This window comes from Macadamia integrifolia, unplaced genomic scaffold (genome assembly GCF_013358625.1).
Source record: "Macadamia integrifolia cultivar HAES 741 unplaced genomic scaffold, SCU_Mint_v3 scaffold1043, whole genome shotgun sequence".
NCBI lineage: Eukaryota > Viridiplantae > Streptophyta > Magnoliopsida > Proteales > Proteaceae > Macadamia > Macadamia integrifolia.
Window position 1 is genome coordinate 97,738 of NW_024868062.1, and position 11,853 is coordinate 109,590.

The 11,853-nt window shown below is 40.2% G+C and overlaps 1 long non-coding RNA gene across 1 annotated transcript; it reads left to right on the forward strand.

Annotated features, from left to right (window-relative positions):
- Nucleotides 1-576: 576 nt before the first annotated feature.
- LOC122062457 lies at nucleotides 577-1,262 on the forward strand. The gene is made up of 2 exons (XR_006134979.1): nucleotides 577-761; nucleotides 965-1,262. It is a non-coding gene; the product is annotated as an uncharacterized LOC122062457 (long non-coding RNA).
- The last annotated feature ends 10,591 nt before the right edge of the window (nucleotides 1,263-11,853 follow it).

The window sequence follows — 11,853 nt, forward strand, 5'->3', positions numbered from 1 at the left end:
TCAAAACCCAGCTTCAACCGGTGAAACTGAAACAAAATCGATATGAGCTTATTGAATCCTCCTGTTTCAGATTGGTTCTTTGTGAGATCGAAATCATACTGGACCATATCTAAACCAAACTAAACTTAAAAAATAGATCAAAACGATTAAAAACCAATAACAACACGAAATTAATATAAAAAAACACTCTTTTTTCGGTTCATGTTTTGATATGGTAAAGAGAAACTAAACTGATAATAAGTAATGAAACCAATGCACGTACCCTTATCGGTTCATGTTTTGGTTTCACTCATTCTCACATTAAAACCAAACCAAAACCGATCGAAAACCACTGATTGACACCCTACTCAAATCTTTGGAACGAGATCCTCTCCAGCATGCCAGCTCCTCCAATGTGCATTTGATGGTTAGGAGGCACTTGGGATGTATGGTGTCAGCTGGTTGTAGAAATGAAATTGCTGTAGACAGTTGGCAACATCGGGCACACATCCCAAGTGACTCCCGGCAATCTGATGAACGCTGCAGAGGAGAATCTCACCCCATTTAGAAAAATAAGATTAATTTCTCTATTCAAACATAATCAAGGCACCCAAATATGGGTATTTACCTACCACCGTATATCTACATTCTAAGTAAGGAAATCATCTTAGGAGCTCCAAAAGTTTCTTTATAAATACCATCCACTCACTATAAGCTGAGAACCAACAAGCAGTCAACATCAGAGTGAGATTTATTAGCTTATAAGTATTGTTGGAGATTTAGTAAGTAATGGCTAAGATTTCTTACACCTCCTTCGTCATCCTTGCTATCCTTGTCTTCTCAGTTTCGTTCTAAGTATTCTCTCCGTGATTTGCAATGCAATGATAGACTTAACTTCATTATTTTTTGTTTATAATCTGATGAACTATTGAAAAATGTTTATTTTGGTGATATTGATGTTTCATGGGGCCGGGGTTGTTTGCAGCTGCATCATCAATGGTGATGAAAGTAGATGCGCAACAGAAGGGGCACTGCCAGGTAATGTTGTATCCCGATAACTGCGTGCCAATAGCTTGTAACAGTCAGTGCGTCCAAAAGTTTAAAGGTGGAGATGGAGAGTGTATAGGGATAAGTGTTGGACGTGATGTACATTACGGATGTTCTTGTGTGTACCCATGTTAGAATCCAACCAAGTCTTTCTCTACATGTATGATGGTGGTCTATTCATCATATGACCATTAAAAGTCATGCATACATGCATATCAATAAATAAATTATTATTTGTTTCTTTGCTTTGCATCCCTCTTATCTGATGTTTCATTTTCTTAATTGGTAATTTAGAAGGAAAATTTTTCGCCAAAATTTTGTTTGCTTCAGCTTGGGCTTTGTTCTCTGGTTCTCTGACGGCTGGTGTACCAAGACCAATACAGGAAAATGATACCCATCAAGCAACCTAGCCCATAAATCAGTGGCCTGATTGATTATACAAAAACAATCCAATTTTCAGAAGTGAACATTTCTCAGAATTTCTTAGAGAAAGAGAGAGAGAGAGAGAGAGAGAATTTATAAGAAGGGAAAATAGATAACAGTTAGGAGATCTGGTGTGAGCATGAGCTTTTTGTGCATTACAGTTCACCAACCGCACCAGGTGGTTGTTAGAGAGAAAATTGATTTGGGAGAAATAAAGCTTGTTGCATGCCACATTTCTCAGCTGCCGAATCCACCAGCACCACCACGGCTGCTGCCGCCACCATCTCCTCCTCCCTTACGACCCCTGCCATCACCATCAACCCCACTACCTAGAAAATAATCTACACGTGGCTTGCACATGCAATGCTTATGACCTGGATCATCATCACCACATACAAATATCACAATCATGATCATTGCTAGAAGCGCAACAATCATGCAAATCAGAAGAAGAAGGAGCCGATTCTTTTTCCTCAATTACTTTGGTTTCAAACTACTTTCAAAAGTACGGTTTTGGTTTCCTTATTTTCAAAATCACTTCGAAAATAAACTACTTTAAAAGTAAGGGCTTATTCTCTACCCTTAAATGGTAGTTCAGACATTTAGGATTTTTTCCACCCAAGAAATCATCACTAAATGGTGAGTGAGTAATGAACATGGTTGTTTGTACTTAATCTTACTTGCAAGGATGGTCCAAGTAAACTTTTCAAACTTATGGGGTGTCAACTGTATAAGTGATTTTCCCTTTTTTCTTTTTAAATATGTGCTTTGCTGACTTTTTGTTTCAAAATAAAATAAAATTCTTTCTGGAGCAGTGCGAACCTTACCATTTGATTAACCATGGGTCAAGTTCATAAGCCAAATTTTATTATTTGTTTCATTTTTTTACTAATATAAATTATATTAAAGGAGTAAAATGATTGTCAAAAGGTGGAAGAAAAGCCAAATTAGTGAGAAACTAAGAAGCACCACACCAAACTTAGATAATGCAAAGGAAAAGACAATACAAGGACTACAAGGTCAAACCACAAATTGAGTTTTCCCTTCCTTGGAGCTAAGGTAGTACGGGACAAATCTTATACATCGACTCTATCCAATATAGATGAAATGGCCATTTGAGTCTTCCTTTTACACTTCCTCAATATCGTCAACATATTGAAATTCAATTGTATTATTCATCATATGTTGAATCTTTTTTCTCTAAAACATTTAAACCTTCACCAAATTTACTTTATGATTGTGTCGTGTCACATTTAAAATAATGCTAGCATGAGGAAAGAGTATTATAGACATAATTCGCAATTTAAAAATATTCAAAAATCTAGATATTTGTTCAAATAATTGCTTTGCATTTGATAATAAACAGCTCTTGATCATTCTGGTTCAACTGGCGGGTTCAGCTTGCTTTCACAAACTATGGGAGAAAGATTAGCGTATGAGACCCTAAAATTTGTGGGTGTCAAAACCTAGCTCGAACCGACTAACCTGAGCGGAACTGATCAAACTGATATAAGTTTATTGGATCATGTTTTTAGGTTGGGTTTTCGTGAGACTCAAACCAAATTGGGCCATATATATATATATATTGGGACTTAGGTACTGTAACGCCCCGGCCCCATTAACCTTGTACAATATTGTCCTCTTTGGCCCGTGGACCTCAAGGCTTTAAAACGCGTTGTGCCATGTTAAGGAGGCTAGAGGTTATTAATTAGCTCAGTAATCTCTCCCTAGGCGTTGTGGGATTAAAATTTGCACACCCTCACCGATCTCCCAAACCCCCTAGTATTTGCCGTATTCTTGATGGGGATACCTTATGGATCTCTCAGGCGGGTCTAGTACTTGCAGTATTCTTAGGTGTCACAGATACAACTCATCCTTAAAAGCTAGCCATTAAGAAGAGGGTGCCCAAGTCTGTCCTTATAAGCCTTTATATCGGGCTACTCATTAGAACAAGAAGTATGTAAAGTACTTGGAGGAAACGTAGCCTTCATCAAGGTGCCAAACTCCTCCGTCACCTTTGAGAATTTCGATCTTTTCGACGACGTCGGAAAGTAGCTCAATAGAAACCTTGGCTAATTTGAGGGGCTGCCATAGATATCCCAAACCATAGCAACTGGTACCCCTAGATCTACATCGTTTGAAACTTCTCCATGCATTTTAATGATTCTCAAAGGAAATCTACTGACCAAAAACTTACCCTGTAAGTAGTGCTAGTCTGCTTTTTTTTTCGCTAAAGGGTCATGTATATTAAGAGAAAAGGGAAAAAAAAGAAGAAACTGTACAAAGAAGATCCAAAAAAAAAGAGGATCCAGAGAAAAACAAAAAAACAGAAATCACCCCACCTAGAACCCACCCCCACCTACGGCATTGCCATCAGCGGAAAGATAGGTGCTAGGCCAAAAAACAGAAAAAGAAAAAACTAATAAAATCTGAATCGCGATATGCCCATCGCATCCTCAGCCATGAAGTCAAGCACCTCAGGAGGCCATTCCACCACTGATGTAGATGCTTCCTTCTTAGCAGCCATCTGCGCCAGGAAATCCGCAATAGGGTTTGCCTCGCGATAACAATGAGTGATTTTCCATCTTATACCACTGAGATAAGAAATAAGGGAAGACCACCTTTGCCAAACAAACCACGGGATCCAGCCCCTTTGAAACATGAGCACCACAGCGCCCGAATCACATTCAATCCACAGAGATGCACAATTCAGCTCTCTAGCTCTCTCAATTCCTTCAATTAAAGCTTGAAATTCAGCATGGAAATTTGAAGCTATTCCTAAATAGGAGCTATAAATCGCTACAATCTGGCACTTGCTGTTCCTTATAATGCCACCTGCTCCAGCATTCCCTGGATTACCCAAGGACGACCCATCACAATTTAGCTTCCACCATCCATCCATCGGAGGCAGCCAGAAAATTTCTTGGACCCCTTTAGTCTTCCTTCTTGGCACCTCTATATTAAGCTTCAAGCATCTCTCAGAATCAAGTCGAGATTTTATTCTGTCATTTTTTCCTGGGCCACGTCTTCTAATCTCCTCTATTATTGTATGAAAGACTTGACCATAAGATCGATGGAGACCCCTAAATCTTCTCGAATTCCTTTCCATCCAAATAAAGTATGGAACAAGAATCAAACCAGCCATCCACAATTGAGACAGTCCAATGGATTTGGATTTTTGAGTCCACCATGAAGCATGCGCTAAAAAATCATCCCCCTGATAGGACCAATGAAAACCAAAGACTTCAGCAAACGCCCTCCAAATGTAGACAGCTCCATCACATTTCACGAACAAGTGATTTATAGACTCCTCAGCCTTATTGCACACCTCACACCTAGAAGGGAGCAGCACTCCTTTTCTTTTTACCTTGTCATCACAAGGAAGCTTTCCATGTATAAGTCTCCAGCCAAAAACTGATTGGCGGGGGATCAAAACCGAGCTCCACACCATTTTTGCCCAGCCCACTTTAGGAGAAACCTTTCTCAATGCTTCCCAGGCCGATTTAGTGGAGAAAGCTCCTAAGGAGGATAGAGACCAGCAGCATCGGTCTTTCTGACCCTGTGGCAAAGATATATTCCCTATAGCTTTGAATGTATCTTTTAAAAATTCAGACTGAATAGGGGGAAAACACCACTTACCATCTTCAATAAAATCTACCACTCTGCAATTGCTATAGGAAAAATGGGACAAAGGGAGGGGGGAGAGCTCAGCAATAGACAAAGGACCTATCCATCGATCCTTCCAAAAGAAAATGTCCTCACCTGTACCCACCATCCACCGCTCAGATAGAGATACAAAATTCCACATCTTCGCAATACCTTTAAACACTGAAGATGCTCTATAACCCTTCTTGAGGTCTCCACCTTCATTCACAAATCTAGCCCGCAAAAAGGAACTAAAAGCAGATTCTTCATGCTTCATTTGCCACACAAGTTTGCTAATCACTGCACAGTTGACATCCCTCAGTCACCTGATACCTAAACCCCCTTCCTCCTTAGGTCGGCATATCTCTTCCCATTTCACAGTGATTTTCTTCACTGTGGAAATATCCCCAGACCATAGGAAATTCCTAATCCATCGTTCCACCGTTTTAATCACCGATTCAGGCCACCAATAAATGGAAAAATTATGAATAGGCATACCTAAGATCACAGACCGAATGAGCTCTGCACGACCAGCCATTGAAAGGAGTTTGCCTTGCCATCCCTGTAAACGAGATTTAATTTTATCCATAAGAGGAAGCATCCAATCCTTCTTGACAGCGCCCTTGAAGATCTCAACCCCAAGGTACCTCGTCGGAAGAGAGCAAATTGGGATACCCAACAGATCAGAAATATACCTCTTCCTGTGAGGGGCGACTTTGCCAAAAAAAACCTTACTCTTCTCCAAGCTTATTTTTTGGCCAGAAAATTCTTGGTAATTAATCAAGAATTCTCTCAGACATCTAACATGTTTTGCTCCTGCGTTCATGAAGATAAAAATATCATCCGCGAAAAGCAGATGACTGGGGACAGTAGCACCTCTAGGACCAGGGAGCGCCTTCAGTTTTCCTTCCTTTAATAGACCATTTAGACCCCTGCACAACACTTCTTCTGCCAAAATAAAAAGCATAGGAGATAGCGGATCCCCTTGTCGCAAACCTTTCTCAACTCCAAAGAAACCCACTGGACCACCATTCAATAAAACTGAAATTCTAGAAGAAACCAAAATTTCATGAATCCAAGCTAACCAAACATCCGAAAAGCCAAATTTTTTCAAGACTGCAAAAAGAAAATCCCATGACAATGTGTCATAGGCTTTCTGCACGTCAATCTTAATACCCATGCCGCCCCCTCTGACAGATGTATGTAATAAATTAGCAAGCTCAGAGGCTAATCCAATATTAGATGAAATAATCTTACCTTTCTGGAACGCCCCTTGCTCATCTGACACCAATCGAGGAAGAAGGCAAGATAACCTCTCAGCCATGATCTTTGATAGGACTTTACAGAAAAAGTTTGCCATGCAGATGGGGCGAAATTTATCCAGAGAGATCGCTCCCTCCACCTTTGGAATTAGCGTCACAAAACTGTTATTTACCCCATTCGGAAGCTTCCCACCGCGGAAGAAAGCAATCACAGCCCCACAAAAATCGTCACCCACTATCTCCCAACACTGTATAAAGAAAGCACCTGGGAACCCATCAGGACCAGGAGAGCTATCTGGATCCAACCCCCATACCACCTTCTTAATCTCTTCTTTGGTAGGAATAGCTTCTAATATGGAAGAGTCCTCCCTATTCACCTCATTAGGAATCACCTGCAACAGCTCCATATGATCTATGCAATGGTCCGCTTTATGAAAATTTTCAAAAAAAAATGACACATATTCTGCCATCTGCAGCGGCTCAGAGACCATTGTACCATCTTGTTTTTTCAAAGCACGAATGCTGTTTTTTATACGTCGCACCTTAACCGATAGATGAAAAAATTTTGAGTTACGGTCTCCAAGTTTCGCCCAATTGCAGCGAGCTTTTTCAGCCCAAAGCTTTTCGTGCATCTCCACTGCTTTCAAGAGCTTAGATTTCGCCTCTGCTTCTCTGGAGTATAACTCATCAGACATCCCTATCTGGTCGATAGTTCGCTGGACTTCCTCCACTTCTGCAGTAGCATCTTTAAAAGCTACATCCAAGTTAGGGAAAGTCTGTCTTGCCCACCCTTTTAGAGCACCCTTAACTGCCCTTAATTTATATGCCAGCCTGCCAATGGGACCACCCCTAACCTCCCTAGACCACACATCCCTCACCAGGTCCACAAAGGATTCCTCTTTCATCCAAAAACGATGAAGTCTGAAAGGGGCATTTCGAGGCTTAGGAATCGCAGCTGAGGAAAAAAGGATTGGAGCATGATCTGAAATTGATCTATGGAGCACCTTCTGACCACAATCACCAAAAGCATCCAACCATTGAGCATTGAAAAAACTTCTGTCAAGCCTTGCCGCCACATGTCCTCTACATCTATTGTTTGTCCAGGTAAAATTTGATCCTTGGGAAGGAGAGCTAATCAAATCACAAGCATCCACCATGGCCTGGAACTCTGCCGCGGAACCCACATTGAATCTACCAGGACCCCTCTTCTCATGGGAATATAATGTGGCATTAAAGTCCCCCAAAACAACCCATGGACAGAACAGGGCAGCCACAATGCCCATCTCCACCCAAAGATTCCTACGCTCTGCCCTGAAACACGAAGCATGAATCACAGAAACCACAACCTGCTGACCATTCCATTGCATAGAAACTGAAATCATCTGCTCTGAAGACTGAACCACCACAGGCCTCGCAAGAGAATTTTTCCAGACTACCCAGAGGTTTGGCACTTTATCAAGACGGGAGTTATGGATAAATTCAGACATGAATCCCAGTCGATTAAAAAAACGATCAGGGAAAGAGAAAGAATCCACCATGGGCTCTGCAATACACACCACATCAGGGGAGTAATCACGAAGAAAAATATGCAACGCTCTAGAAGCCGCTGCCTTTCGAACACCTCGAATATTCCAATAGAAAATCCGCATAATTAAGAAGATGTTCCATTAGACTTGTCCGACCTCAAGGTCTGACCACCACCTTTCTTTTTCTTTTTCTCCCCTGCGTCAATTCCTTTCTCAATCATCTCTGCTGCCTTGTCGACCACTTGAACTCCCATCCGAGCAATCTCCTTCCTACTCAAAGGGAGCTGCAATGGGGCAGTATACTCCCTATTCATCACTGCATGACCCCCCTGCCTGTCAGACCTCCTCGAGAACTACCTAGGGACACCCCTGTCCTTGTGTGACGAGCAGAAGACCTCACCCCACCCTGAGAGGAGGATGCAATAGCCTTGCTCACCTGCTGCTGAAGCTCCAACGGTCCAGTGATTAAAACTGAACCCAACTGGTTCGGTTCTCCTTCCTTAACCATATCCCGGTTTGATTCCTGCCCAGATTCAGAGGAAGACTCCTCATCAGACCGGCCCACCTCATCATCAGAAAATAACGCCTCCTTATCTGAATCAGAAGATTCAGACTAAATATATAGAAACAAACCATATATAAATGCCTTTGAGTAGAAACAAACCATATATAAATGCCTTTTTCAGACTGATGATTTGGTATCATTTGGCTATCTTCTTCTTCTTAACAACTAAATAGCTGACCTGGACTGTCCACCTAATATTGTCCCTTTCCCCTGTCTATCTCCTCTGCCCAAACTGTCTAGGCCCATGGACATGGCCAGTTATAAGGTTTATGTTATAGAGTATATAACTTCGATCATAGGGATCAATTTCTAGTTGCATAGCTTTATAATAAATTTGTAAAATTTTCGTATAATTTTTTTCAGATTAAATTGACATCCATTATGACTGTTCATTATATTCAAAAATTCCCCGCTATAACAAAGAACATGCGATAGTTTTAGAATATTATTTTCAGCTACTAGAACAAAACCCATCCTTACCTGGGCAGTTGTTATTGATTGAGTTTGGACTTGACTTTCCTTCCTCAAAGGTTGAGGCCTATATGTGACTAAATTTTTATTTTTATTTTTGATTATTTTTTTTTCGGAGGAAGGATGCTATCCGTTGGTGTGTGTCTATTCCTAGACATTGTGGGTGCAAACAAACCATATTGCCCCTTGCTGAAAATGCTCGCACGCTTTCCCATTGGCAGCACTGGCTTGCATGTAAGAGCCTCCGCGTTAGTTTTATCCATATATATATATAGCCCAATAATTTATATATCAAGCTTATCAAAATAAATAAATGATCAAACATATTGTAGACGCTGAATTTCTACACTGTGGGAGAACATCTTTGCAATGATGATCAAGGCCTAATTGATTCACAATGTGACCGAATGGCAAATATTACCAACTTACCCGTAGCCTATATTTTACACCGAAACCTTCCCTAATAGAGCCAAAACCCATAGAATATCCACATTTGTCCATTTTAGGCCATCACTCAAAATTTCGTCTAAATCTGGAGACATTTGGTTACCCCTTGATGTAAAATGACCATATTACCCTTGGAATATTTCTCGATAATCAGACCACTTGATTTTGAGAAAACCACTTGACATTTGGTTACCCCTTGATGTAAAATTTCGTTCAAATCCGATGTTATTTAGACCTCAATTGGCATGAAGCATCATTTTACGGACTTTCCTCGATTTCTGTTCCATTTGTATATATAATCTAAGAATTATCACCGTATTGATGGAAATTTCTCCGTGAATGCTTTGCGTCGATATGTGGCAAGTCAAAAGCGACTACATGGATTGCAAGATATTAACGTTTTAATTTCAGCCTTTTAAAATGGAATAACCCGAGTCAATTCGGTTCAAGCAGTCTGACCCGGTCCGTCTCAAACCGGTCCAACCAGAGGCAACCCAACCGGGCAAGGACTGAACCTGGCTTAGTGTCAGCAGGCCCAGAGGATGCTGGCCCATTGTCCGCAGGCCCACTTTCGGCTGGCACATCCCTAATGGCATTTAATGCCAGACCAGAAGACACGGCCTGTCCCTTGGACCAGGCCCAACCTGCTAGGCCTAGCCCCCTTTAGTCAAGGTAGCCCACCATAAATCAGGAAAATGCTGGGTTTTGAGGATATATAAACCCCTCATTTGGAGGACTTGGAGGAGAAAAATTCTGAAAATAATATGCCTGTGTAGATATAGTCCCCCTCTTTCAGGTGGTACCTTTGTCTCTCCCATATATTCCTTCAGTAAGGAATTAAAATTCCAGAAATACCCCTACTCGGTCATACTTGCCATTCGGAGCATCATCATTCAAGGTGGCTTTTGGCACCCTCCGGCAGCTGATTCTGGCCAAATAGACGTGCTTATATTGATCTGAGTTGTTCCCACGCATCAGGGAAAATTTTCATAATTTGTAATTTATTTTTATATTTATTTTGTTTCTTTCTTTAAGTAAGTGTTTAAGTAGAGTTTTTATTTCAAAGGCTCTATAAAAAAATACTTATAAGTGTTATTTAATTCTCAAAATTTTATATATTATGCATTACAGTATATTTGATGTATTCTGAAAATTTCGGAGCCTAAATATTTTCTTAATGAGGATTTTGCCCCTAGGGGTAGTTTAGTCGTTTATGACAATATGAAGGTTGGGCTCGAATTGATTTCCCATATTTAGACAAGATGATAGATCATGATCTAATTCATAGCTCTGAGCTATCATTTGATGATTTTGGTTCAGACAACCATTTGTTTTGTTTTCACCCTTGTGCCCTCAAAAGGGTATTTTAGTCATTTATGCTTAAAAATACAAAACAATCTGTTTTAAAATTATGAATAAATTTCATTAGATCTATTTTCACATTTTTTTAATGATTTTGATATATTCCACCCATTCTCATTCATAAATTCACATTATTTTAATAGTTTGGCCCTCCAGGGGCATTTTGGTAATTTCATAATTTGATTTCCTAAAATATGATAAAAATCCAAAAAAAAAATATTTTTAATGCATATAATCATGTTTTGGCATTTTTTTCAGGTGCATAACATATACAAACAAGTATACAACAAAAGTTTGGTTTAGGAAGACCGGTTTAAGCCAGGCGTTTTGGGGGTGCCTAATACCTTCCCCCAGCGAAACCTGACACTTACCCAAAGATTTGGGGCATATTTTCACCTTATCCATTAGTCATTTTCTCCCCTCAAAACGGGGAGACATTTGTAGGTCCTCAACCCTGATCTAGGTGGTGACTCCTCTTTACTAGTTTACCCTTTTACGACGTGAGAAGGATACATTTGTCATTAGCAGACACCGTGAGATATCGATCCACATCCGCTCCCACGGGTCCAATCCAATTGATTTTCACCCATTGTACCCATACATATCATATTAAATTATCATTTTTTTTATTGCCGACATCAATTATCAGATTTTTGGACATATTTGCACTTTGGTGGTGATTGAATTGGCCTATGGGCCCATGCAATAGCCACCATTCCAAATGAGATGTTACATTAACTACTACCCATATGGCATACTTGGGTGAATGCATGTGGATTGATGTGATAAAGGATCTTACATTCATCCCCAATTTCTAACCAAGTATAAAAAAAACTGTTCATAAGTTTAATTGTGATTTTTTTAAAAATGAAGAAAATGTTATTTTTCTATAATGAGAATTTTAGGATTTTTTAAACTTTAAACTCACATTTAAATAGTGTGATTGCGCGATCAGAATTTCCTATCTCATTGATTATAGACCACCTGTGTCCCTCCTTAGCCTAGATCCAGCTTCTCTTTGCTTAATGCTCCAACTCGCATTGGATGGGTGTTAACACTTGGGCATGCATTCCAGGTTCTTTCAGCTGTTCTATGCGTGTTGAATAGATTGGGGTTTGGAGAGGAT